The sequence below is a fragment of the Lissotriton vulgaris genome, chromosome 12 (assembly GCF_964263255.1).
Source record: "Lissotriton vulgaris chromosome 12, aLisVul1.2, whole genome shotgun sequence".
Taxonomy (NCBI): domain Eukaryota; kingdom Metazoa; phylum Chordata; class Amphibia; order Caudata; family Salamandridae; genus Lissotriton; species Lissotriton vulgaris.
Window position 1 is genome coordinate 272890438 of NC_141700.1, and position 27073 is coordinate 272917510.

Here is a 27073-nt window from a genome sequence, read left to right on the forward strand (position 1 = left end):
ATAGCGTGTTGTGGTGTGGGTTAGTGGTGTTTGCAATGAACTTACTTTACAATTCCAGGAATGTAATTATTCCTGTAATGTGACGTAATTGTTTACAATGATCTTCCTTATCAATTCTAGGAATGTAATGATTAATTTATGTGATAATCTTATGTTCTCTTCCTTTACAAATCTAGCAATGCAGTGATTCATGCTATATTATTTTATGTGACCTAATTTTATTTTAATATCTTATGGATGAAATGTGATCTTTCCTCGTGATTGGTTGCTTATGTGTACAGCAAGTGTTAATATGTATTTTCTTTCACTTTGCTTCCTGTTGTTTTGATTGTTTTCTGAACGAAGGAGATTGCGCACACCATCTTTGCTGGCTTAGCCATGCCCTCCCCCTTCCTACTGTTGCCTTCATAACCCACCTGATCCCTTCCCCATCCTAGAAGCCCAGCACATCCAGACTTTGCAAGGGTAGTGATAAGATTACCAAAGGGCAGGCAGGAAGCTGCATCTATTACCCCGGTGCAGCCCTAACTGACCTCATTGAGAGAAAAATCTGCATAATGATAGAAGGGACTGCTTTCGCGGTTAGAACTATGAATGTAAATTGGGTGTGAAATTGAAGTGTATCTTCAAGTAAGCTAGAAGGAGCTGACTCCAGTTATGTATTGCAGTTACTCCGTTAATGTAACCCTCCCCCACTCCTATCCCTAACCATCTTCCAACTGACATGCCTCACCTCCTTCCGAACACAAGGTAGCCACTAATCTCCAAAGGAGCCCGAGCAGAGATAGTTAGAAGACTACACACATGCTTAGTCTTTATCATTTATACATGGAAAAAATAGTACAAATATAAAAAGGGACAGCACTAACAAGTAATGTTGCTTCAATCCTCATCCTGTTGGTATGTCTAGGGGAAAAATCTCCCACAACCAGAATAGTTCCTGGGTGTTCATTTAGTCACCTGTTGGGGAACTCCCAGCTTTATTGCTTTGGAGAGGTTTCGAAATGCGGTACCAAAGGCCTCGTTGTTCCACTTGGACCCTTTTATAGGGGGAGGTTTGAACGGTTTCTTCGTTTTTGTAAACAGGGACTTCAGATTTAAGATGTGGTCCTCGTGAATCTTCATAATATCTGAAAAAATATTACCATTAGCCTCTAGGGAACTCATCAAAGCAAGGGTCTCTTCCGTAGAGGATCTGATCTGCTTTTGTAAGGCCATCGTCCCCCAAATCCACTGCCCATTTTAGCCGGCGACAGTCTTGAGACATGATCACCTCTCCTATCTTAGATACAGTGTTCACATTTAGACGGCCTATGCCAGTCCTTGTTAGGGTCAGTAGTAGAGGATCGTGATCAATTTCTGGTGTGCGGTAAACCACCATATCCTCAAGTCTGGTCCAAAGTTCAAGACTTATAAATATGTAGTCAATCCTGCTCTTTCTGATCCCATTAGAAAATGTGAAGCAGCCCTCTGAGTCTGAGAGAGTTCTCCCATTAGTAGCTCTAATCCCACGCCCTAGTGATAAACTTTTCCGTTGGAGCGCCGCCTCAGTCCACTTATTAATTGGTTTCAATGAGAGTGGAGGCACCCCCCAATTCTGATCCTCATCCAGAGTGAGACTACAATCGTCTATGCCTAATGGCTCAAATGTGCAGGTGAAATCGCCTACAATAACAAAGACACATGAGCCGTCCAAGCCATCCATAAATGTGTCTAATTGAGCAATGGCTGGTGAGGCTTTCCCACCGATAACCCACGCGCATAGACATTCATTAATATAAAATCTGGCTCACCCTTGTGAGATATCTTGATAGGAAGGATGTCTGGGCTGTCTATTGATAGTACCTTTATTTGAATGGATTGTTGTTGTTTAACCCATATAACCAGTCCCCCACTAGGTCTCCACTTTTTGTTTGCGATTGCCGCTTCACCGTAAACCAGGCAACTCGGGCGGCAAATCGTGTCTAACGACCAGGTCTCCTGTAAAGCAATACAATTGTGTCCCCCAACAAAGCACGACCAATCGGAGGACGTGGTTTTGTGAAGAAGCCCAACGACATTCTAAGATAGTAGGGATAATTCATGATTGTGCGAATTCCCTGAATCAGCAAGGGATAGGGGCGAGGTCATAATCTGGTTCTTAATCTCCGAGTCATGGAATCTATCATCTACAGTTAGATCAACAATAAGAGAGGGAACAGAGGATGCTACCAATATCGGGGTGGGTAGCTGAAGTCAATTGCATAAATCTAAATCGGAGAGAGGGGCAAATCTATTGGGTAATGTGACCTCTTGTTTTTTATTACTGAATCCTAATTGTACCCTGGGACGTCTACCTATCTCCAATTGATTTGCAACATGGAAGTAGTTTGGCCCTGGTTTGTAAAAGTACCCAAATGGTACGATGGACATCCTGTCCATAGTTCTACCTCTTGCTCCACACAGATTATCCAGCAAAAAGTTTGTTGTATGCACATTATTAAAATTAACAACAATACAATCACCATACTCTTCCTTCCTAGAAGGACCAATCCACTATGAACGTCTGGCCATAATCATAAACTTGTCGACTCCCTCCTCCCAAAGCCTAGCCTCCCTAATTCTAACATTAAACCAGTTCAAAACTTTACACAGTAGTTGATCTGGGGTTTCAGACTGATTCTCTCGCGGCGGTGGAACATTTTTCAATACGACTACTAAGGGTGTAGCAGCCGGAGGCAGATTAAGTACCAGAGAGTTTGATTGTGCCACACTACGTTCCATACCTCTCAGACCTTCTGACCCATTGGGTATAAAAGCTTGTCGATCCAAGAGGTGTGTGTTTCAGATGTTATCCCTTTTTAGGGCCGTTGTGTCTCTGCCATCGCCCGGATTGTTTGCTGTACATGGTGCAAATTCGCTAGATTGATTCCCTGGATCCTCGTGTACCCTGGGCACAGAAGCAAGCTTGCTAGTTGCTACTGCGACAGGGTTAGATGGTGTAATTGCAACTGTTGATTTCATAGTTGCCTTGCTTGTGGCCTGTATGTTTAGAAGATCTGATGTTGCCACCTCATTCCCCGGATTAGCATTTGTATTCATACAAGTTTGCTTGGGATGTATGAGAAGGCCCTCAAGAACAGCAAACTTTGACCTCAACAAAGATTCGTAATTGTCCAAACGTTCTTCTATCTTGGTAAAAATGTAGAATGGTCAATCTGTGTGTAACTCTCAAATGTCTTCCACTGTTCTGAATCACAGTTCGAGTTAGTACCTTTTCCCGCTGCAAAATTGGTGTCACCATCAGCCAAATCGGCAATAGTTATAGGACTGCCCTCCTCGGATGAACGCGGCCACGGGGTTTGTTCGACCTTGCCACTTTTGCTGTACAAGGCCTTTGTGGTCCTTCTCCCCGCTTCCTTTTTACTGCCGGTTCCAAAGTTAATCGTTTGGTAGTGGTTTTTTTATTTGGGACCGGGCAGATGCACGTGTAGAGACGCTGGCTATAATATTACTTAGGGTCGGTGGCGATTTTGGGGAATCCTCTAGTGTTCCAAGGGGATTTCGAACTTCAATGCCAACATCATTATTAGTCGGAGGTATAATAGTGATTACATATTGATGAGCTGGCGAGCGAGCTGTAGCTATAGTCCCTAGAGAAGATCTTTTATTTAATAACAAGTCCAAGGACAACCGACGCTCGGTCATCTGAATCTCATTCTCCACTACAGAAGTTGCCCTAAGAATAAACTGATCAAGCGTCCCCACTATGCTGCCACCATGAGAGGCACCTATTTTTTTCCCTTCGCGTTTGCTCATCTTTAATAACCTAAGTGCACTTAGGCCAAGCAGTCAAAAGGAAACAAGAATAGTCTTGGGAGATTTTTTTATGAAATATAAAATATATAACCAACTGACCTTGCAGGATGATTAAATTAAGAGGGGGTGCCCAGCCCGGCCTCGTCGGACTCGGACGGGCCAGCCCTTGGCCAGGACTTCGCCCGGCGCTCGTCCGGCAAAGCAGGAACTGTGAGGCGCTAAGTAGGCGCCACGGAGATGACACAAGCAGGCTCAGGTGCGGGTTCCCTCCTCACGCACCCCCTGCCAGACGCTCCCGGAGTGCCAGATCAAGCCTGTGAAGCTGGAAGCCGCAGCAGACCCAAATGCGCAAAGACACACCAATGCTGCAGCAGTCTGTGGTCAGTGGTCTGCTCTCTATCTATCAAAGTTTGCACAATCAGTCAATCCGTCAATAGGAGCAATAATCCAAGTGGGGGTGTTGGTAGAGCTACAGTGAGAGCCAGCAGAGGTTGTTTCTTCACCAAATACCCTTCAAAATGCTCCACTGTTTCTCCACCGTGCCACAAAGACCTTGGAGCAGTGGGAACCGCAGGAATCCACGGAAAAGCCCACAGTTTCTCTGCCTCTACCGAGGCACAAAGACCGCGGGAACCACGGGTAGCCGCGGGAAAACAACCATTATCTAAGAACTGCAATGCAAGATCGGCCGGGCGACATTGCCTCATACCTTTTCAGTATAGGTTTAATCCATCTCCTCCTCTGTTTCAAATAAAATATATAAAACAAGACTACATGAATTGATGTTTGCGGGAGACTCCATCACAGGGGCAATTTGGTAAGATTTTGGACCAATCATTTATAGTCAGAAAGCTTTCCAAACGGTGGAATACATCGAGTCTAAGATGTGTAAGAACAAAGCTAAGTATGGTTACATGCCGATGGTAGATCGCATCATTTGGTTGGTTTGGACCATATGCCGTGATGCCTCAATGGCACATCTATTTGCCTCCAAGCGGGTCATGCATTGTTTTTTGAAAGTCTTTCTAGAGATGGAACCTATCGAAAAAGGATTGAGATAATATTCTGGCTGGCCCAAGTCAGACATAAAAACTTTTATGTACTTTAACCACCTGATCTCTAATGCATGATCTAGTTGAAGGCTATCACTTAATACATTATGATTGAATATGGTTTTAGTCGAAGACCAGATCCGATGCTATAACAGAGCTAGTTGCACCTTTATTATGTCTGTGATGTATGGTAGCCTCAACTCAGTATGGCAAATATAAGTTGAGGGACAGCGTGGGACCGCCAACAAATATCTTAAAAATGCGTTCTCCATCTTCTGGATTCATTTACATCACAGTATCCCCATATCCCGGTGCCATAAATGGCCATGCTGACGCACTTAGCTTGGTAGATATGGATCAACTCTACTGGAGGTCTCTTCCATAATTTTCTTTTTAAATTCACCAAAGCTGTTGTTGTTCTCATAAAGAGAAATTTTCCAGCCTTGATAGCCTGACCCCATGAACCTGTTTGGTCAATTAAAATTCCTAAATAGAGATGCGTTATAGTAGTTTCCACCTTTTTACTCTCTATATAGATGTCCCTCTGCTTCCTGCTACCTGTCCCGCAACTCATTATAACAGTTTTAGTAATGTTTATTCTCAGGCCCAAGTTTTTCATAAAATCATTATAACTATCAAGAGCCTATTGTAGCCCCATCGGTGTTCGAGCCATAATTACTGCGTCGTCTGCGTAGAGTAGGGCAGGTATTGGACGACTTGACAGCTGGGGTAGGTCCGACACCTTTCCAACATGGATTGCTCCAAACTGTTGGTATATAGTGTAAATAGGAAAGGTGCCAGTACACAGCCCTGCCTAACCCCCCTCTGCACTTGGAACAGCGCTGTACACTCTCCATTGGGCCAAAACCGCACCCGGGTTTTTGCATTTCCGTAGAGCTACCTTAAAAAATAGATTAGTGGAGCCTCCACCCCCATTGAGGCTAAAATACTCCATAATTGTCATTGAAGTATGCAGTCAAATGCGGCTGTAAGGTCAACAAAGGCCAGGTACAGTCTTCCCTTTCTCACCATTGCATAATTTCCCATAAGGATGGTTAAATTAATACCCTGTTCTGTTGTGCCCAGCCCCTCTCTAAAACCAAATTCAAGATCTAATAAAACTTTATAATCTTTGGCCCATTGTTGGAGCCTGTTAAGCACTATATGTCCTGTGACTGACCAAATAATCCAGCAGTGAAATAGGGCGACAGCATGCCGGATTCCGTTTATCTCCTTTTTTTTAAATGGGTACCATAGATGAGTCTGACCAGGATTCAATAAATCCGATCGCACAGCAAGCTACTAATGCTCACATTAAGAGTGGGCCCCTTATCTCTGTTTTATATTTTAAAATATCAACGGGTACGCCATCTGGCCCAGGAGCCTTTCCCCCTTGCTGACTTTTAGTGCACATAGTACCTCCTCTAGAGTAAAGGCTAGGTCTATTGGAAAATTTGTTGACGATGTTCTCAAACTTGCAGCTCTTACAACTATGCCATCCTCCTCCCCTGCCTGTCCAAAGATGTTAGAAAAATATTCCACCCAATATCCTTTGTCAATGGCGATCTCTATTGTAGGGGTATTTTCAGTTGTTAAGAATGGGGATTTTACCACACTCCAAAAGGTGGTACTATCCTTATTAGTGCTTGCCTTACGTAGGTCAGCCCAAGTTGTATTTTTTATTTCTCCTTTACCTGTTTTCACGCCTTGATTAGAAGCCTTTTTACACTGCTTAATTTCAGTTATGTCTCTTTCTTTTTTGTGTAGTGCATGCTTTAGTTCTGAGTAGGCTTTTGTGCATTTATGATCAAAATCATCCCTTGTTTTTCCCATGCCCTTTTTTTAGTTCAATCTTTAAAGTATTCTTAATCATTTCTCTAATTTGTGCGTAGATCTCCAATATACCCTCATATGGTGTGAACTCATTCAAACATTTCATGATTGATTTGTAGCTATTCTCGACCACTCTCTTGGTGATCTTGTATGGCTCTACCTTATTCCACTTTAGGGAATAGCCATTTAACTTATCAATTACCATATCTTTAGCCACATAGATCCTTTTACCATGAGAGCTACAAGTTTTTGAAGGGAGGGATACGGGCACACTCAAGGGAAAGTGATCGCTTATGGCAATCTTATGCATTTTATATCCCAACAAGCGGGGCGCAAACCTATTCGAAATAATTATAAAATCTATGATCAAGCTCAATACTCTACCATTAAAGGTCTGGGTAAAAGGAATTGGTGGTGAACATAATACATTTGCAAAGCCCAAATCCAAAACAAATAGAATCTCATTTAAAAAAATCCCCATACACAGAGTGGAGAAAATGGGGTGGGTTACGGTTAACTTTGTCCAGTAATCCACAGGTTTCATTTTGATTAGATGGACACAAGACCGTATTAAAATCCCCTCACCACACAAATAAAACATTCTCTGTGCTGCCATTCTGTATATCCTGTAGGGTATTCCTAAGCTGTTTCCAAATATCCACCAGATGCTCCTTCTGAGCATTGTTATAGAAATTAATCAGAACACCACAATTTTGTTTGTCCATATTCAAAATCACAACTTGATAGTTAGGTTCTGAAGTTACAAAAGATATTTTGTGTGTAATAACCATATTTGAAATATATATACTAAGGCCACCCTTGGGCCTCCTGTGAGTGGATGGTATAGCAGGTGTATGGTAGGTCTTGTAACCCTCAATGTAAGTTTCATTCACGGTCCACGTCTCTTGTATACAAAATATATTACATTTACCCACAAATTCATGCCAAAGGTGGTTAGTTAGTTTGGATGATAGGCCCGCTATGTTCCAGTATAGAATTGAGATACTAATCTAATTGACAATGGTCTCAATTAGCATATCAGGTGCTACAGCGGTAGGTGGGAGAGTCTCTGGGCTCTGATCCATATTTATTCCCGGTCCTGTATGTTGTCTACAATTAGAGATGACACCAATGCTAAGGGGATTGTCATCTAGAGGTTCACTTGGTTTCTTTAACATATCTTCTCCTCCTAAAAAATCATTCTTGGGACTAGAGTCAATGGTTTCTAGATCAAGGATGGTATAAACCAGCGATTTGTTTAAGATAGTTGTAGGTGACTGATTGTTGTGTTGCTTACTTATTGTACTGTTCCTTTAATCATACACATTCTAGTTATGTCATTACTGAATGTGGAATGTTATACATGTCATGTCGATGTGCATCCTTTGTAAAGGACAGTTATTCCCTGATGCTGATCTTGCTGGATTACTTGTACTGTGCTCTTCGATTGAATAAAGCATCAACCTTAATTTCCTTGAATTTATCTTCATTTCACTGGCGACGGGATTCGAAGAGCAGAACCTACGTGGGATACTTACTTTAACCTGATTTTGATATTTTTTTCTGTTTTATCTCAAATGGACTGGAATGGACGTTAAAGAACTCTGATGACATTTATCTACCTTGGTAAATATACCATCTATTTTATTGACTATTTACTCTTGGATTAACCTTAAGGTGCTTGAGCATATTTGAACCTTTTCATAGCGCTGTTCATTTTGAAATTGCAAGCGTTTTAAATATCGAGCTATATCGAGCATATTCAAAGGATTTACATTAACTCTTGCGCTTTTGGATTTAACTTGGAATTCTAGTGGAATTGGCGTGACTAATTGAAATTTAAGAAAAGAAGCGCTTTACCGTTTTTGTTGCCATTAGCGCGTCACAGCTCGCACCACAGCTCGCTCCAAGGCTCGCATCATATTCAAAGGTAAATACATTCACCTTTCTGGTTCCATCTTCTAAAACTCGGCGCTCTGACGTTCCACCTTGACGCTCCGACGTTCCGCCTTGAATTATGGGTAATTGCGTGTGACGTAACACGTTTTGGCGGCTATCTTAGTTAAACCTGAAGTCACGGACACCTTCGTGAAAGACTCGGTGCTCTTCGATTGAATAAAGCATCAACCTTAATTTCCTTGAATTTATCTTCATTTCACTGATCCAGTCAGTCTAACTCATCTAGGGTTGGAAGTAGTGCAAATCTATCTCCCACTGGTACATTATATGTATATTGGTTTCTCGCCTCAGTGTGTCTACTGATACTGCCCCTCTCCATCGCGGGCGGTTGATAGAAGAAACCAAGGGGCAGTATAATAATGCCCCCCGTAATCATGGTATTATTCCCTGCCTTCCATAGGATGTTCTCCACTAACTGGGGTGTTTTAAATGTTAACACCACACAATCATCAGATAGAGTTTTACGGTCTTTACCAACCCACTTAACCCTACGGACCATCTTAAACTCCATAAAAAGTTGTTCCCTTAAGCCCAACCTTTGTGCCTAACCAATGCAAGGACTTATTTCTTAAAGTTTCCCAGGATTCGCTGTCTTGTGCCCTCAACCTAGGTACATTCGCAAGTATAAAAGTATACGATGTGACAGCTACTCTTTTCTCTATATTGGTCAGAGAGTTTGCAATAAGACGTCTAATTTTTCCACTAACCTAGTTAAGTTCCTCAAGTCATTACCCTGAGATTTGTTTTTTGACTTGTTACCTACGTCTTCTGTGACTTGCAGGGTGCCTTTTTTAACTCTATTTGTTTTTTTACCGGGTTTAGACGAATTAGGCAAGGTGGACTTGATAATCGTACTATACCCCCCCACCCCCCCATATCAACTTCCTCATTCACCTTGTGTGCAAGTGCCGGATTTCTTTGCCACTTAATGGGGGCTGTGTGAAAGAATCGTGGTCACTAAGTATGACATGATCAGACACGTTTTGGATACAACCATTCGGGGGTAAAATACCTTTTAGGCCCCCTAAGGGAGGGCCAACCACTCCTGCAGTTGCATTATTGGACCCACCAGCAGCTGTGCCTAGCGCTCCTGTGTCCAGCGACTCTTCTACTGAAGATATCTGTTTTTCTATAATGACAAGTAATGACCTCACAAAGCACTTTGATGACACAAGGGAAACTTTAAACCTTAAACAAGTACAGCCCAGGCAGCTATTTTCTGCAGGTGGGCTAAGAGACAAGTCTTTTCTTCCCCGTTGGTGACCAGCTCCATTCTTCTGCTAAAGGTGAGACCCTGTAATAAATAGCCTGGTATGGGGATCATAGTTTATTAACCTGCTGTTCTGGAAGTGGCACTGGATCAACCACTCCAGCGTTCCTCTCCATCCAACCATATTCATGGATCTATTCAGGAATCCTCAGTCCTTGGTACTACAAAATTATCTAGAGTTATACAGGTGGGAAATTCCTGAGAGGCAGCTCAAGAATGAGACATTTCAGCTTTGTTTGGAAACTCCATTAAAGATGCAGAAGAGCCAGGGGCTGCAGGGTGCTGTTCATCAGCCTGGCGACAGGGGCTACACTAGTGCTTTGGATGGGGTCTGCACCATTTTTCAGCCGGCCCAGTTAATGTGAACTTTTTTTCCCACTGCCCTCTTTCATACAAATAAATAATATCACAACATAAAGATTTAAAGGTCTTCTATTTCTTTCAGTCACAAACCCAACGAGGGTTTGTCACTTGGCTGTGAGGCTTTAGTTTTTTTACTTTATCGGATAAAAAACACTAGAGATGGAAAAGGTGGATGGGGAGAAATGGAAAACAAACAGAGGGAGGTAGAAGAGAGCCATGTAAACGGAGTGGAGTTTCAAAAAACACCATCACCCGAAAAGACGAGATTGGATTTTAGGTATCTGGTTCGCCTTCAGTGTTTGGTTCTTCATTGGCCCAGGCAGGAAAAGTAAGGAAGATCAGGAGGGGGCAGTAGCAAACAGTAGTGAGAATGAGGTAGATGTCTGAGAGGGTAGCATTGGCAATAAGCAGAAACCGTGCACAGAAAAATAAAAATCATGGACAGTGTAAAAGAGAGATTATGGCAGAAGTAGCCTTTGGCAAGCAGGAACACATCTCATCCCCCTTAACACAATGTCTACAGTCAGACCTTTTAATGCAGCCTCTCGCTTACAAAAACGTACTAGTGTGCCCAAAGTGAAAGAAAGAGATGTAGGGGGAGAGTGGCAGCAGAGTTTGAGGAGTCGTCCTCCATAAGCCAGGACTATGATCCTGAGTTTAGTCTTTAGTGAAGAGCGTCTGGATTTCAATTTCTAGATAGTTCTTCCAGCTCATGCCCAACTTCTAACTTCTCTAGGTATGAAGGTAATTAACTCTTTCCAATTCCCCTTTATAGATGTCGATTCTGAACCCAAAAATCTTTGTTGCTATATGCAATTGTCCTGACGAAGACAGGACAACTGATCTCAGGAGTTCCTATCAACAATTGGTTTCTTTCTGGGATCCTTATAAAACAATCTCCATGCAAACCTGTGTCTCGATGTGTGTGATTGGCTATGTTTGAATATTCACTAGCAGGTTTGAGGCACATTCTTGGCTTGGCTCTACAGACCTCAAACATTCCCACAGTGAATGGAGAGTTACTGGACACTCGGAAGCCAATGGAAAGAGGAAATTATGGATATTAAAACAAGCCTTTTAACTTGCTCAAAGTCAGGCTTAATGCCTCAATAAAAAATCCATCTTAGTAGCTAGGTGCAGGGAATTATTATTTAAATAAAGCTAATTTGATACCTCCCTTATGCGGACACCCTAACACTGGTTTCACTATTTTCTTTTTCAGCTGCTTCAACGTAAATGTCTTGGTCCACAGTGGAGTCTTATATTTGAGGACATAGTTTTCCATTTCGAGACTCGCGCTGCTGCGATTTCTTCAGGTGCCTGTCCTTCCTGCCGGCCTCAGTCTAGGAAAGAAGCTGCATGTTCCTCGTCTCGTGTTTACGGTGTTGCCTTTCCTCATCACTGTGTGTTCTGAGGTTCTACACTTACATTTATAATAAATTCAAAAACAGAAAACATTTGAATAACATCCGCCTTGGTGTCTCTGATCAAAATCACAATTTAACATAAGCTTCCAATTTTAACCTCTGTTTGAATCTCTGATTTGCATTCACTAAGCCACACACACATCCCACTTCACTGATTTCAGAACACTTTGAAGTTGTATCATAGTCTGTGGGCCAAGAATCACAAACCCTTATTTAGTAAAAATAGAATATTTTATGCATGGCATCGTGACAGAGTTGGACACTCAACCTCAGGAATGCAAAACGGCATTCTTTAGTCCAATCCAGTTGAAGAAAGTAATGTATTCAGGTTCGTCAGCAGACTGCCAGATAGAGAGGTCTTTCAGACTGCCAGATAGAGAGGTCTTTAAGTAAATACAGTACATTTCTCAGTTGACCTGGAAGTCGTGTATGCAGGACCATGAATAATTATGAGTTCCAATAGGGGCTGTGTGTCTTAGTCTGAGGTATTAAGATAGATGTAATAGCAACTGCGCAGACGACCTCGTCCCTCTGAAGACCCCGCCTAGTAGACCCGGTAGCAAGAAAGCCCCATGGTTCACCGACGAACTCAAGAGCTCCAAGAAGAACTGCCGAGCCCTCGAGAGAACCTGGCGCAGAGACCCAACACCGGACAACATGACTGCCCTCAAGCTCGCCACCCGAAAACACCACCAACTCATCCACGCCACCAAGAAAACCGCTTTCAAGGAACGACTGGACAACAACGCACACAACAGCAAGGAACTCTTCAACATCTTTAAAGAGCTCTCCAACCCCAACGCCGGAAACAACGACATCACCCCTTCACAAGACCTCTGCAACTCCCTCGCCTCCTACTTCCACAACAAGATCGGGGACATACACAACAGCTTCAGCACTCAACCGACGCACGCCACGACCGAACCACCGCCCCCCACCACCACCCTCCGCGCCTGGACCCCGATCAGCACCGAAGACACCGTCCGCACGATGAACTCCATCCACTCCGGATCTCCTACCGACCCCTGCCCTCACCACGTCTTCAACAAGGCCGACGCTGTCATCGCACCCCACCTGCGGGACATCATCAACACCTCCTTCGACACCGCTACCTTCCCGGAGAGCTGGAAGCACGCCAAACTCAGCGCTCTACTAAAGAAGCCATCAGCCGACCCCACCGACATCAAGAACTACCGCCCCATCTCGCTGCTCCCGTTTCCTGCAAAAGTCATCGAGAAGACCGTCAACAAGCAGCTGGCTGCCTTCCTCGAGACGAACGAATCCCTTGACTTCTCGCAGTCTGGCTTCCGGGCCAACCACAGCACCGAGACCGCCCTGATCGCAGCCACCGATGACATCCAAGCACTGCTTGACAACGAAGAAACAGCAGCCCTCATCCTCCTAGACCTCTCCGCGGCCTTCGACACTGTCTGCCACCGTACACTAGTGCAGCGACTCAGCAATGTCGGAATCCAGGAGAAGGCACTGGAGTGGATCATCTCCTTCCTCGCCGGAAGGACACAGAGAGTCCGCCTCCCCCCGTTCAGATCTGAAGCCCCCGAAGTCATCTGCGGCGTCCCCCAAGGCTCCTCGCTCAGTCCAACCCTCTTCAACGTCTACATGAGCCTCCTCGCAGACATCGCACGCCAGCACAACCTCAACATCATCTCCTATGCCGACGACACCCAGCTGATTCTCTCCCTCACCAACGACCCCGCCACCGCCAGAGCCAGAGCCAACCTTCACGAAGGGATGAAAGAGGTAGCCGAATGGATGAAGAACAGCCGCCTGAAACTGAACTCGGACAAGACGGAAGTCCTCATCCTGGGATCCTCACCCTCCGTCTGGGACGACTCCTGGTGGCCCCCCGCCCTAGGCAGCACACCCAAACCGACAGACCACGCATGCAACCTGGGCTTCATCCTGGACTCCTCCCTCTCCATGACCAGACAAGTCAACGCCGTCTCCTCGTCGTGCTTCAACATCCTGCGCATGCTACGTAAGATCTTCAGGTGGATCCCCACCGAGACCAGGAAGACGGTCACCCAGGCCCTCGTCACCAGCCGTCTGGACTACGGCAACTCCCTCTACGCCGGAACCACAGCCAAACTCCAGAAGAGACTCCAGCGGATCCAGAACGCCTCAGCACGACTCATCCTGGACATCCCCCGTCGCAGCCACATCTCCGGACACCTGAGAGACCTGCACTGGCTCCCGGTCAACAAGAGAATCACCTTCTGACTCCTCACCCACGCACACAAAGCCCTACACAACCAAGGCCTAGGATACCTCAACAGCCGCCTCAACTTCTATGCTCCCAAACGCCAGCTTCGATCGACCGGCCACGCCCTCGCCGCCGTCCCCCGCACCCGAAGAGCCACCACAGTGGGACGGTCCTTCTCCTACCTCGCCGCCAAGACATGGAACTCCCTCCCGACCCACCTCCGCCTGACCCAGGACCACCTCGCCTTCAGGAAGCAACTCAAGACCTGGCTGTTCGAGCAGTAGCAGACCCCCCTCCCCTAGCGCCTTGAGACCCTCTGGGTGAGTAGTGCGCTATATAAATGCTTTGATTGATTGATTGATTGATTGATACTTAAGTATCTCTGTAAAGATTGTGTGAAATTACCTATTTCATGTTGGTGCATTCAAGTAATCTTTTGGTAGGGGTAGAGTGCAGGGTAGACAGTAGACAGATGCACATTTTATTAGAACTTACTTTATTGTACACTAGCAGCCCGCCCCAGCGTTGCCTGGGGCAGAAAGGGGCTGGAGGCAGTACACCCGCTCCCCCTCCGACCCCCTCCCGTCCCGACTCCTTCCCGCCCCCACTCCCTCCCGCCCCCACTCCTCCCGCCTGTCCCTCTGTGCACACCCGCCCCCCTTCCGCCTCCCGCCGCCCGCCTCCCGCCTCGATTTCAAGGACCATTTACTTTACCTGAGCTGCCGCTCCTTCCCGAGATCTGCTCCTCTTCGCCATGACGCGCCCGCGCTCCTCACTTCACCGCAGCTCCATGTCTCTCCTCCTCGTCATCACGCACGTCCTCATCACGCACATCGCGGCCAGCGCTATGTCGCGGCCAGAGCAGCGTCGCGGCCAGCGCTACTTCCAGGGCACTACTTTTTTTTAAAAGTTATATTTTTAAATGTACGTTTTAAAAAAAAATGTATAGCCTATGTCCATCTGCACACCCTGACAATTTCTACAATGTATCGGGTATGTGGATTGGCGCTGTGGTTCCCGAGTTTACCTGGCTCAAAGGTGCGTGTTCTCTCTTTATAATAGTAGTATAGATTACTAGTGCACATTACTTTTCAGGAGCCCTGAGCCATGCGAAATAGTTGAAGTCACACTAAACTCGCCGGTGACGGTGGGGTGACACTGGTCAGTGGTGACGGAGATAGTGTCGCTCATAGTTGAAATGTCACTCATAATTACACTGAAATTCTGAAAATGTCACACTTTGCAATCTGAAACCTTGGCAGCTATGGAAGTGCTGGGCGATTTGCAGCAGAACAACCTCTACGGTAGGGGCCCTGCAACCACTGTGGACTTTACACACGACCGACAAGAGCCTGAGGTAAGAGCTAAAAACGGTTGTCATAAGGGGAGGAAAGGGTCTTTGGTCAGCTGTGAGCCTCCTCATTTTGGGGTTTAGAACTGCCCCTGAACATTATCCCAAAAGAGTTCTTTTCACAGGGCTCCATTCCCAACTACCTCAGACCAAGTGCCTCTAGTTTCAGCAGCAGCGAAATTGAGAATAGGTTTCGTTGGTATCTTTAGTTGCAGCAGTTTGCTCCTGTCCTTGCTTGACTCTGTATGGTTTGAAGAGGACAGTGTTCTGCTTCCCCATTCCCAAGATATTAATGGGCGTTTTGTCATATAACAAAGTATTAAACCTTCCTTCATACACGAGTCCTAATTCACTTCTTCTGTCCTGATGATGCTCCCGTTCATTTGTTGAAGGTTGGAACAAATTCTTTACACCTAAAAGTTGAAGATTATTAAAGCTGATTTAAGAATAAAGCAATCATTTTTTGGGAAACACATAGAAAGAGTAAGACCATCAGAGTGAGAGAATAAAGGAGCGTGGGCTATTCCCTGAAAGAGGACATTTAGAATAAAAGCAAAAAAATTGTCATGGGATATCTGAATCTATTTTGTTATATATTAAAGGAAAGTAATAGAAATAAACCAAAGATTCTGTGGTAGAAATGCGGTTTTCCCATTACCACTACAGATAAGGCCGGGAGTCAAGATTGATTGAGTAAAGTATACATCCTGTAGGTTGGCAAACAAATTCCAGAGCAAATAAGCCCCCCCCCACCACCCACCTGGCATGGGCGCCAACCTGGGGGATAGCCACGGGCGCCAGAAGCTCTAGCTACGCCACTGCAGCAGGCACTGATAAAGGTGATGAAAAATAGTATTTCACAATCCTTCATTTATCTCCAAAACTGCACCCAATACCCAGCATTCTTCCTGCAAACAATTTAGTTGATTTATGGTGCTGCCCCCCTTTGACCTCAAGAGACAAAAATAACGTACTGGCAATGGTCACAAATGTAGAGAGAGATGGCCCAGGCTTAAGCCACTTGGCAGCAGTGAAAAACAAGCCTCCATTGTGAAGGCACTTGTGAACAGGAATGAGGGGCTGGTTGTGTGTCATGATTGTGGTGCCCTACAAAGAATGCTGCTGGACCGGTGTTTATGGATTAAACTGAGCTGCAGAATTATTTATATGATGAAAATGAACACGCCGCGTTTCGATCTGGTTATGAGAGCACAAAGCACAAACACAAGAAAGGCGTGATCTGTATTAATTTCTTCACGTCCTTTCAATGTACAGTTCAGAAGCAGTGGCAGTCAGTGAGTGGCATGAATGCTTGTTTCTCAGATAAGACACTGCCGCCTTCCAGTGCTATTAACTAGTCACAACTGCTGCAGGGGGCAATGCAAGGCAAGTAGCCTAAGGGGTATGATAAACATTTCCAGAAAATGCAGTACTAAGGATGAACACCTTTTCAAAGTGGGAAAAGGAAACGACTCATTAAATAATACGTTCGAAACATGAAAAATCGGCTGGTAAACAAGCCTATGTTTTTTCCACAGTAAGGGTTGGGAGGGAAGCATAGAAGGTAGGAGTTGGAAAGGAAAAGAGATGGGAATAACGAGCAAATCAGCCAGTGACTGGTGTAACCTTAATCGCACAAACATCTCATCAATATGTAAAATTACATCATGGGATGGAGCCGGTCACAGAAACACATATCCACCCTTGTGAATCCGCTATCTGAGGACGGAGTGCAGCAGGGATTAAATAAATATTTTTTAAAACTCCATATTTCATGCAATGCTTATGCCAAAGACACCAGTGAGAAAACAAGCACTGACGACCGGCGGCCACTGCACAAAGTTAACATTAGAAACAAGTCAGCAAGAACTTTGTAAGGGCCCCCGACCAAAACTGCGCTCATTAGGGCCCACTGTGTGGTGCAGGGACTGGCAACAGGATTTGTACTGCAATAAACTGCAGATGGAACATACTCAGATAATTTATATTCTACGCTGAAAATAACTCAGCTGAGTGAGAACACAGTGCATCTGCGGGTAATTAGCAGATCAAAGGTTCGAATCCCTGCAGGGAAGGCTCAGCCTTTTATCCTTCCAACTTGTACCGAATATGCATACACGGTAAAACACAGCCCAGTATATGGTGAGCGCTCTAAATAGTCTTTTTACTGGTGTTTATTTTGGGATTTCAAATGGGTGCTATTAAAGGTGCGGTTGTTGAGCAGACATTTACAGTGCTGTAAAGCGGTCACAGGGGTGTGGAATTTATTAAAATATCTACTTGTCCATGGGGCGGGTGGCTTCCTAAATGTACATGTCCTGTAACCAAATCCACTTGTCCCTTTGGTGCCATGTTGTGCGGCGACAAATTATGGCAGCAATCTCATTATATAAGAGCTCTTATATAGCCTCTCGGATTAAGCCAGGGCTCATACCATAGTAATGTTTAATACTAGCAATCCCTTTATGTTGCAACGTTTCCGCAGATCTACATACTGGGACTGAAGGAGGTGGTAAACAATAGTTCCAGGGTTGGAATGTCCTTTTGAGTCTCTGCACACCTACTAACTTACATGTTTTAAGGGTTTTCAACAACTTTTCTCTAATCTTTTCCAATACTGAGAAATGTTGGAAATTTACTCCTGACAATGGCAGACGTAAACCTTCTTCCAGAGTTGGGGAAAAAAGTGGTTGGAGAGAAAATAAACTTGCAAACACTTAGGTTTTCGCATGAGCAAATCTACATATGCATATTTGCTCATGCTAAAATGCAGTTCACAAATATTTTCTAGGAGTACTATTTCTTGCCCTACTGCTGTAAATTCTTGTGAATTCACGAAAGCCATATAGCTGCCCTTAATGCAAGGACATATACCAAGGGGGCACTTTTGAGACTTTCTTTAATAATTGGGCTCCCAATTAAGTCTGGCGTTAACCATGACCTTTTGTGTATATTAAAATTCTCTCTCTGTATCTGCTGGCTTCACTGTGAGTGACAGCACTCTGCTCTTTCACAAGGAGCATATCGGCACACAAAGTAGTTTTGTTAAGTGCCAGTAACTAATGTGGCAATGTGCGCGCTTTGGAAACCAAAAACAATTTTTGCTTTTGCCAATGTTTGTTATAATGGTGAGGGTCCGGCAGCTCTCACATCAATAAGGTTTTACAAAAACCATGCCAAAACAAGTCACGCATTCCCAAAACTAAAAAGCAGACCACCATTTCAGAGCTACTGGCTTTGCCAATGATTGTTTATTTGTATGTTTCCCAAAAACTTATTGAAACTGATTACACTGATTTTCTAATATGAATATTTTGGGGAAATACTAGCATGCATCAACACATGTTACTAAATGATGCTGCAAAGAAATCGTACCTGAAATTTTACAGTAGTTTAGCAAAAAAATGTTTTTCCTACTTTCTTTTAGGAACATTTTATATTGAAAGCAAAGAATCATCAATCTTGCTTTCAAGCTTCTGCAAATATGTGCATCTAATCAGAGAGCATTCTGGGAGCATTATGCATAGCCTCATATTGCTAAACTTTGAAACCGTGTGCCTACATTTTTATACTGGAACCACTGTCAGTAGTGCAGTCCGAACTTACATTTACTGAGAGCGCTCAGCCTAATAACAAAGGCTCTCAATTAATGAACCATAAATACAAGTTCGAACAGCATTAACATATGCACATAAATATTAACTTAACTGCAGGCAGTGCCCTTCCCTGATCCTTAATGTGGTACTGCAAACTGGCAGCCAAAGGGTTTGTGCTGCAGGGGGTTGGGCCTGCTTGTCCCAAGGACAAAATGCACATTAAAACTTGTTGCCCTTGACCCCAAACAATATGTCCTGGGCGTCGGGCTATAGGAATTCCACATCCCTGCGGTCAGTTTGCGGCGCTTAACAATAAATGCTTCATGTCACTTCCTCAACAGGTGCTGCACTTAAAGTTTTCTTGGCCCACTGGTGAATCGCTGTAAGTCTGAAAACCCGGATTTCTAGGACTCACGTAAACACAGCTTAATCTGGTTCCAATGTAGAGGTCACCATAGGAGAAACTGTCACAATAATGACAAGCGCGTGCCTCGCGCTGAAAGTTTAAGGATGCAGTGCGAGAGAGAGGCGGAGAGGAGCACCCGCAAGTGGTGCGGGAGCGCTGGGGAGAGCAGTCTGCTCTTTTTCAAAGCACATACACGTGCTTGTGGCGCACCGCTGCGCAATCCCGCAAGGCGTATGCAGCCACAAGCACGAGTATGTGCTTGGAAAAAGAGAAGCACGACGGCTAAAAGGTCTCCTATGCAGCGCATGCACACTGCGTAGGCGAGACGTAAACACGGGCTGCCTTCAGCGGGTTGCATATCCCAAAGAACACTCAACACGTTTCATTCTAGCGGCCACTAGGTTTTCCCTTGTATAACTGAGGAGAGCAAACTTGGCATAATCAACAATTAAGTTTTAACCTAAAAAACAAAAGGAAATTCAGATCCCGCAGCTCCCATACACTCGGCCTCTGTGAGTTAACATCAGAGCTCATTTCATCAAGAACTTGGAAACAATGCAACCACATGATCTCGCCAAACACTTGGCAAGAGTGCAATCACGTGACCTCGCCAAATACTTGGCAAGAGTGCAACCACATGCCCGTGCCTCCTTTCTACAGTAGGTGCCAGAGTCAATATGACAAAATTACAGGAAATTATTGTTTACCAAGTTCTATTATCGGCATACATTGAACTTACTGCTGTGTATATACTTTTACGTCATGCCACCAACCTAAGGAAGCATATAAGGTTGTTAATAATTAAGCCCCCCCTTATGGAGGTACTAAACCTCTATACCTCAAGAAGGTGCAGTTATGTCTGCTGCTCTAGAAAACATGTCCTGTACGAACACTTAGTCTGGATGAAAAGAATCGAGGTGGGCGAACCACTGAAAGCTCGATCCAGCCTTGAGATTAAAGACTGGATCTGCTCAACTGGAGGTCTTGTTGAAACTAGGAGCCTATAAGGCGCCGAGATTTCATGTGTCTTCTGCCTGCCACCCTCGACCGAGGGTGTGGTTATAAAGACTTGGGACCCAGGTTCGAGTCTCGGCGCTCTTCAACATCCTGTGATTTTGGGCAAATCCCATAATCTCCGTAGGCCAGTAAACAATGCGTGTGAGCTTGTGCGCTGTAACTGGTGCTCATTCAAACCGCCCCGGTATCTTCGGGTCGAGTTTTCAGTATATTTTCAAAACTGTAGAAAAATGCACCTGGGGTAGGAAAAAAGCCTCAACATAATACAAGACTCATTGTAACAGACACCCGTTTACTGGCTTATTTGTATAAAATGATGTCAGAAAACCTAGATAAATCGCGGCTTCCACGCATAAGTATTATTTTAGGCAAAAATTGTATTTCTTAGAAACTCGCTTATATACATTATTACGAATGAAAGCACTTTCAAGTATGTGAGTTGAGACTTCCAGCAGTATAAAACCTCGAATAAATTATAAGTACATCTCAGAGCAGGGCTATAATGAGCCCTGTTAGTCTCAAAGCCTCAGCTTGTTAAAGAAATGCACTTTTTGGATGTTGAATACATTTTATCATATTTTATGTAATGTTTATTGTATGATTTACATTAAAACAATATTTTTAGAGCTCAGCTCATGCACGGGCTCTAAGATCCAAGCAAGAACCTTGGCTCGGCTCTCCCTGTTAATTTGTTGACTCGTCCACCTCTAGAAGAGAGTATAGGTTTTGGATAAAAGACATACAAACACTGTCAGGAAATTACAGGTTGGTGAGTGAAGTTGGATACGTATGTATGCCCTCTCAGTGTACGATGGGGATTTCAGGGGCAGTGTTGGATTGTCTTTTGAGGCACTAACCAAGTCATCGTTTTGCAACTGTTAAGATGTCCTATGTGTGTCTTGGGAATCATGTCACATTTCATCATAGGGTTTTCGAGGCGGCTGCCTCGAAACGGGGGTGGTGAGAATGGATAAAAAAATAAAAATAAACATACATTTGCCGAAGCACGCCACTCCTCCATCTTCATCTCTCTGCAATGGCAGCACACAGGCTCACAGACTTTCCCAGCCAATCACGCTGCTGTTCATGCAGTGTCGTGATAGGTCGGAGCGACTTGTTTGGCCGCTCAGGCAGTGCCTGGGAATGTTCTCCACCGGGTGTGCAATAAAGCCAGGTGGCGAACAAGCTAATTGTGCATGATTGGTCGGCCCCTGAAGACCGGCCAAACAATCATGCACACTTAGGGAGTGCGCACCACTCCTCACTCTGCTCTGGCAAGCCCCACCCTGCTCTGACCTGGCTCCAGTACCGCACAGAAAAAAAAAAATGATAGTAAAGGCTTAATATAGACCACTGACTCATTATCAGTGAAATTGCTCTCCCTCCCTTGCAGCTCCACCATTAAGTGATGCCTTCCCCCGAGCCACTGCACTCTTGAGTGTTGGTGTTCGAGGCCCTCCTCCACCTACAGGTTTTACCTGCGCCTCATCCCTGGTGGTCCAGTGGACCTCTGAATCCTTTCTCTCGCTCTGCTTTTTCTCTCCTTTTTCACTCGTTTTTTCCCCCTTGTTTCTATCTCCCCTTTCACTCTCCTTCTGTGTCTCTCCTCCTTTTTCACTGGTTTTTCACCCTCATCTCAATCTCCCCCTTGCACTCCCCTCTGTGTCCTGTGTCTTTCCTCCACTCTGCATGCACTTTTGCTGCCTTATTAGCACTTTCACCTCTCTTGTTGACATTTTTCTCAGCCTTTTTCCACCCGATTTTTTTCCCCGCCACTGCTCTCCCCGCGGCTCCCGCGGCCCCTCTGCCCGCAGCAAGACCCGCCCAATCCAGCTCCCCTCTCCGCTCCCGCCTCCCAGCTGTCCAGTCCTCCCCGACCTCTACTTAATGGCGGCTGCTGCGCGGCTGCGCGCAGCGGGCACGCCAAAGGCAAGCCCGTCTGTGCCCATCTGTGACCAGCGATAGGAACCCTGGATCTCAGCCAACGCTATGACCCAGCGGCACTCCACACACTCAACCCAGGCCAGAACAACAACTGCAAGCTAGTTTCACCGGACAACACCCATGGACCCTTCAGCTGTCACCACTACCATCAAACCTACAGCACCGCCAGGAACACGGACCCAAACACAAGAAAGTGCCGGACAGTCTGAATAAATGCAAACAAATGCACACCTAGTATAAGTAATTGCTAGGCGGACAAACCATTTGTGATTGATCACTTATATTTTTATAGAAAAGTTTTTTGAAACGTTTTTGGCATCAAAGGATACACACCACATTCACAAAAGTACACAAATGCATTGAAACCAAAAAACAATACATAAAATTACAATGTACACATATAATAATTGTGAATACAATAAACAACTGTGCTATGCCTCAAAATATAACGTTGTGCAGAGGCACCAATCCTAAGTAAAAAATGAACAAGTGGACAGAGAAATGGAATACTAGCCTACTTGTTTCCACCACCACTAGATACGTGTTAATTTTGACATATGGTACAACGAAATAGGAACACACAAAAAACTAAGCAGAAGTGTAGAATTTGTGCGAATTCTGTTCCTAATGTGCCCTAATATTTGCAGTATCTGGGTGGAGCAGGACGCAGGAACACGGACCCAGCACAACCCGACTGCAACAACACACCTGAACCGAAGACTCTGCAATGCATCCTCCTCAACGTCAGATCACTCTACAAACACACCACCAAAATCTGTGACCTCCTCGACAGCACCATCCCGAACGTAGCGTTCCTCACCGAAACATGGACCAACACCTCCTCAGGACCGGACATCGCCATCGCCATCGCCATCCCCCAAGGATACAAGATCAGCAGGAAGGATCGCCCCAACCGCCTGGGAGGAGGAATCGCCATCGTCCACAAATCCACCCTCCGCCTGAACACACTCCCCGACGAGTCCACAGACCTGATGGAACACCTTCACTTGAAGATACTGGCCAGCCCCACCACCACCCTCCCAGGAACCCTCATCTACCGACACCCTGGACCCCGCGGACCTTTTGCAGAATCCATCACGGACATCATCTCCCCGCATCCACCAACTACACCCAGCTGGGAGACCTCAACTTCCACCTTGACAACCTACTGGACCCCAGCACCACATCCCTCCTGGACAACCTCCACAACATTAGACTCCACCAGATCGTGACCAAATCCATGCACTCAGCAGGAAACACCCTCGACCCCCTCTTCACAACAGCAAACTCCATCACCTTCAGCCACACCACTAAACTCCCATGGACCGACCATCGATGCGTCCATTTCACCTTCAGAACACCCACCATCCACAGACACCAGCACTTGCTCCCACGAAGAAATTGGACCAGAATTACCAATGACCAACTAACCTCATCATTCAGCAACTCCACCCCTACCATCACAGAAAACGACGACCAACGCCGCAGCTCGAACCCTGCACAGATGGATCACCAACAGCATCAACACATTTGGCCCCTCAAGAAAAACAAGCAACACCCACGTCAAGAAAACTAAAATTTTTATCACTGAACTTTGAGAGTCCAGACGCAACTGCCGCCGCTTCGAAAAGGACTGGAGAAACACCAAATCCACAGAAGCCCACAACAACTTCAGAGCCGCCACAAAAGTCCACCACCAACTCATCAGAAAAACTAGGAAAAAAGAGATTGAAGACAGAATCTCCACCCTCGCACACAACAGCAAAGAACTCTTCTACATCATCAAGGAGTTTGCCCAACCTTCCAGCGATTCCACCGACATCCCACCCTCTCAAGACCTCTGCGACAAACTGAGCACCTTTTTCCACCAAAAAATCAAGAGCATCTACGACAACTTCGATGAAGACAACCAACACTCTGAACCCTCACCAACTACCCCGACAACATGAAGCCAACGATCTTCAACTGGACAGCCCTCACCACCAAAGACACACTGAAGACAATGAACTCAATCCACTCCAGGGCCCCCACGGACCGGGGCACCCACAGACCCCTGCCCCCACCACATTTTCATTTACAACAAGGGGTGATGAGGGACAGAGTCTCTGAATTAAGCAGAAAGCTCTCACCCAGTCAAGAGATCAGGGCTAGATCCAACACCGTTTTTTAGCTCACTGCACCATCCCAGTTTCAGAACCTGGCTGTATGCAAATTAGTCTGTTCCTGTCCCAGTGCATGATGGGAACAGGGCAAACCAAACTACAAAAGCCAATTCTTACACTGGGAAGGAAACAAGCTCCCGGGGACCGGTTTCTGGCATTACAGCCGTCTTCGGCCCGGTTTGCTTGAATCCTGATGGTGCAATGAGCAAGGGTCTCACATCTGAGAATACCCTTCCACGCTTAGGGTGGACAAAAATATTTACAACAAGGGGTGGTGAGGGACAGAGTCTCTGAATTAAGCAGAAAGCTCTCACCCAGTCAAGAGATCAGGGCTAGATCCAACACCGTTTTTTAGCTCACTGCACCATCCCAGTTTCAGAACCTGGCTGTATGCAAATTAGTCTGTTCCTGTCCCAGTGCATGATGGGAACAGGGCAAACCAAACTACAAAAGCCAATTCTTACACTGGGAAGGAAACAAGCTCCCGGGGACCGGTTTCTGGCATTACAGCCGTCTTCGGCCCGGTTTGCTTGAATCCTGAAGGTGCAATGAGCAAGGGTCTCACATCTGAGAATACCCTTCCACGCTTAGGGTGGACAAAAATATTTACAACAAGGGGTGGTGAGGGACAGAGTCTCTGAATTAAGCAGACATGAGTCCCTTTCTCACTGCACCATCAGGATTCAAGCAAGCCGGGCCGAAGACGGCTGAAATGCCAGAAACCGGTCCCCGGTAGCTTGTCTCCTTTCTAGTGAAGAATTGGCTTGGTAGTTTAGTCTGCCCGGTTCCCATGATGTACTGGGCCAGGGACAGACTGATTTGCATATAGCCAGGTTCTGAGCTGGGATGGTGCAGTGAGATAAATAACGGTGATGGATTAAGCCCTGATCTTTGGACTGGGTAAGAGTGGTCTGCTTAATTCAGACACTCTGTTCATCACCACCCCCTTTTCTGTATCGTTTTTGGCCACTATGGGTGTGGCAGGGTATACTCAGACATGAGTCCCTTTCTCACTGCACCATCAGAATTCAAGCAAGCCGGGCCGAAGACGGCTGAAATGCCAGAAACCGGTCCCCGGTAGCTTGTCTCCTTTCTAGTGAAGAATTGGCTTGGTAGTTTAGTCTGCCCTGTTCCCATGATGCACTGGGCCAGGGACAGACTGATTTGCATATAGCCAGGTTCTGAGCTGGGATGGTGCAGTGAGATAAATAACGGTGATGGATCAAGCCCTGATCTTTGGACTGGGTAAGAGTGGTCTGCTTAATTCAGACACTCTGTTCATCACCACCCCCTTTTCTGTATCGTTTTTGGCCACTATGGGTGTGGCAGGGTATACTCAGACATGAGTCCCTTTCTCACTGCACCATCAGGATTCAAGCAAGCCGGGCCGAAGACGGCTGAAATGCCAGAAACCGGTCCCCGGTAGCTTGTCTCCTTTCTAGTGAAGAATTGGCTTGGTAGTTTAGTCTGCCCTGTTCCCATGATGCACTGGGCCAGGGACAGACTGATTTGCATATAGCCAGGTTCTGAGCTGGGATGGTGCAGTGAGATAAATAACGGTGATGGATCAAGCCCTGATCTTTGGACTGGGTAAGAGTGGTCTGCTTAATTCAGACACTCTGTTCATCACCACCCCCTTTTCTGTATCGTTTTTGGCCACTATGGGTGTGGCAGGGTATACTCAGACATGAGTCCCTTTCTCACTGCACCATCAGAATTCAAGCAAGCCGGGCCGAAGACGGCTGAAATGCCAGAAACCGGTCCCCGGTAGCTTGTCTCCTTTCTAGTGAAGAATTGGCTGGGTAGTTTAGTCTGCCCTGTTCCCATGATGCACTGGGCCAGGGACAGACTGATTTGCATATAGCCAGGTTCTGAGCTGGGATGGTGCAGTGAGATAAATAACGGTGATGGATCAAGCCCTGATCTTTGGACTGGGTAAGAGTGGTCTGCTTAATTCAGACACTCTGTTCATCACCACCCCCTTTTCTGTATCGTTTTTGGCCACTATGGGTGTGGCAGGGTATACTCAGACATGAGTCCCTTTCTCACTGCACCATCAGGATTCAAGCAAGCCGGGCCGAAGACGGCTGAAATGCCAGAAACCGGTCCCCGGTAGCTTGTCTCCTTTCTAGTGAAGAATTGGCTTGGTAGTTTAGTCTGCCCTGTTCCCATGATGCACTGGGCCAGGGGCAGACTGATTTGCATATAGCCAGGTTCTGAGCTGGGATGGTGCAGTGAGATAAATAACGGTGATGGATCAAGCCCTGATCTTTGGACTGGGTAAGAGTGGTCTGCTTAATTCAGACACTCTGTTCATCACCACCCCCTTTTCTGTATCGTTTTTGGCCACTATGGGTGTGGCAGGGTATACTCTGACATGAGTCCCTTTCTCACTGCACCATCAGGATTCAAGCAAGCCGGGCCGAAGACGGCTGAAATGCCAGAAACCGGTCCCCGGTAGCTTGTCTCCTTTCTAGTGAAGAATTGGCTTGGTAGTTTAGTCTGCCCTGTTCCCATGATGCACTGGGCCAGGGACAGACTGATTTGCATATAGCCAGGTTCTGAGCTGGGATGGTGCAGTGAGATAAATAACGGTGATGGATCAAGCCCTGATCTTTGGACTGGGTAAGAGTGGTCTGCTTAATTCAGACACTCTGTTCATCACCACCCC

The 27073-nt window shown here is 45.7% G+C and overlaps 1 protein-coding gene and 1 long non-coding RNA gene across 2 annotated transcripts in view; both read right to left on the bottom strand.

Moving 5' to 3' along the window:
• Positions 1-27073, bottom strand: part of B4GALT3 (beta-1,4-galactosyltransferase 3) — a 397975-nt gene that overhangs the window by 226330 nt on the left and 144572 nt on the right. The window lies entirely within an intron of this gene.
• LOC147673940 (uncharacterized) lies at positions 6602-9415 on the bottom strand. The gene is made up of 2 exons (XR_015302524.1): positions 8843-9415; positions 6602-7960 (listed from the first exon to the last, which is right to left on the bottom strand). It is a non-coding gene; the product is annotated as an uncharacterized LOC147673940 (long non-coding RNA).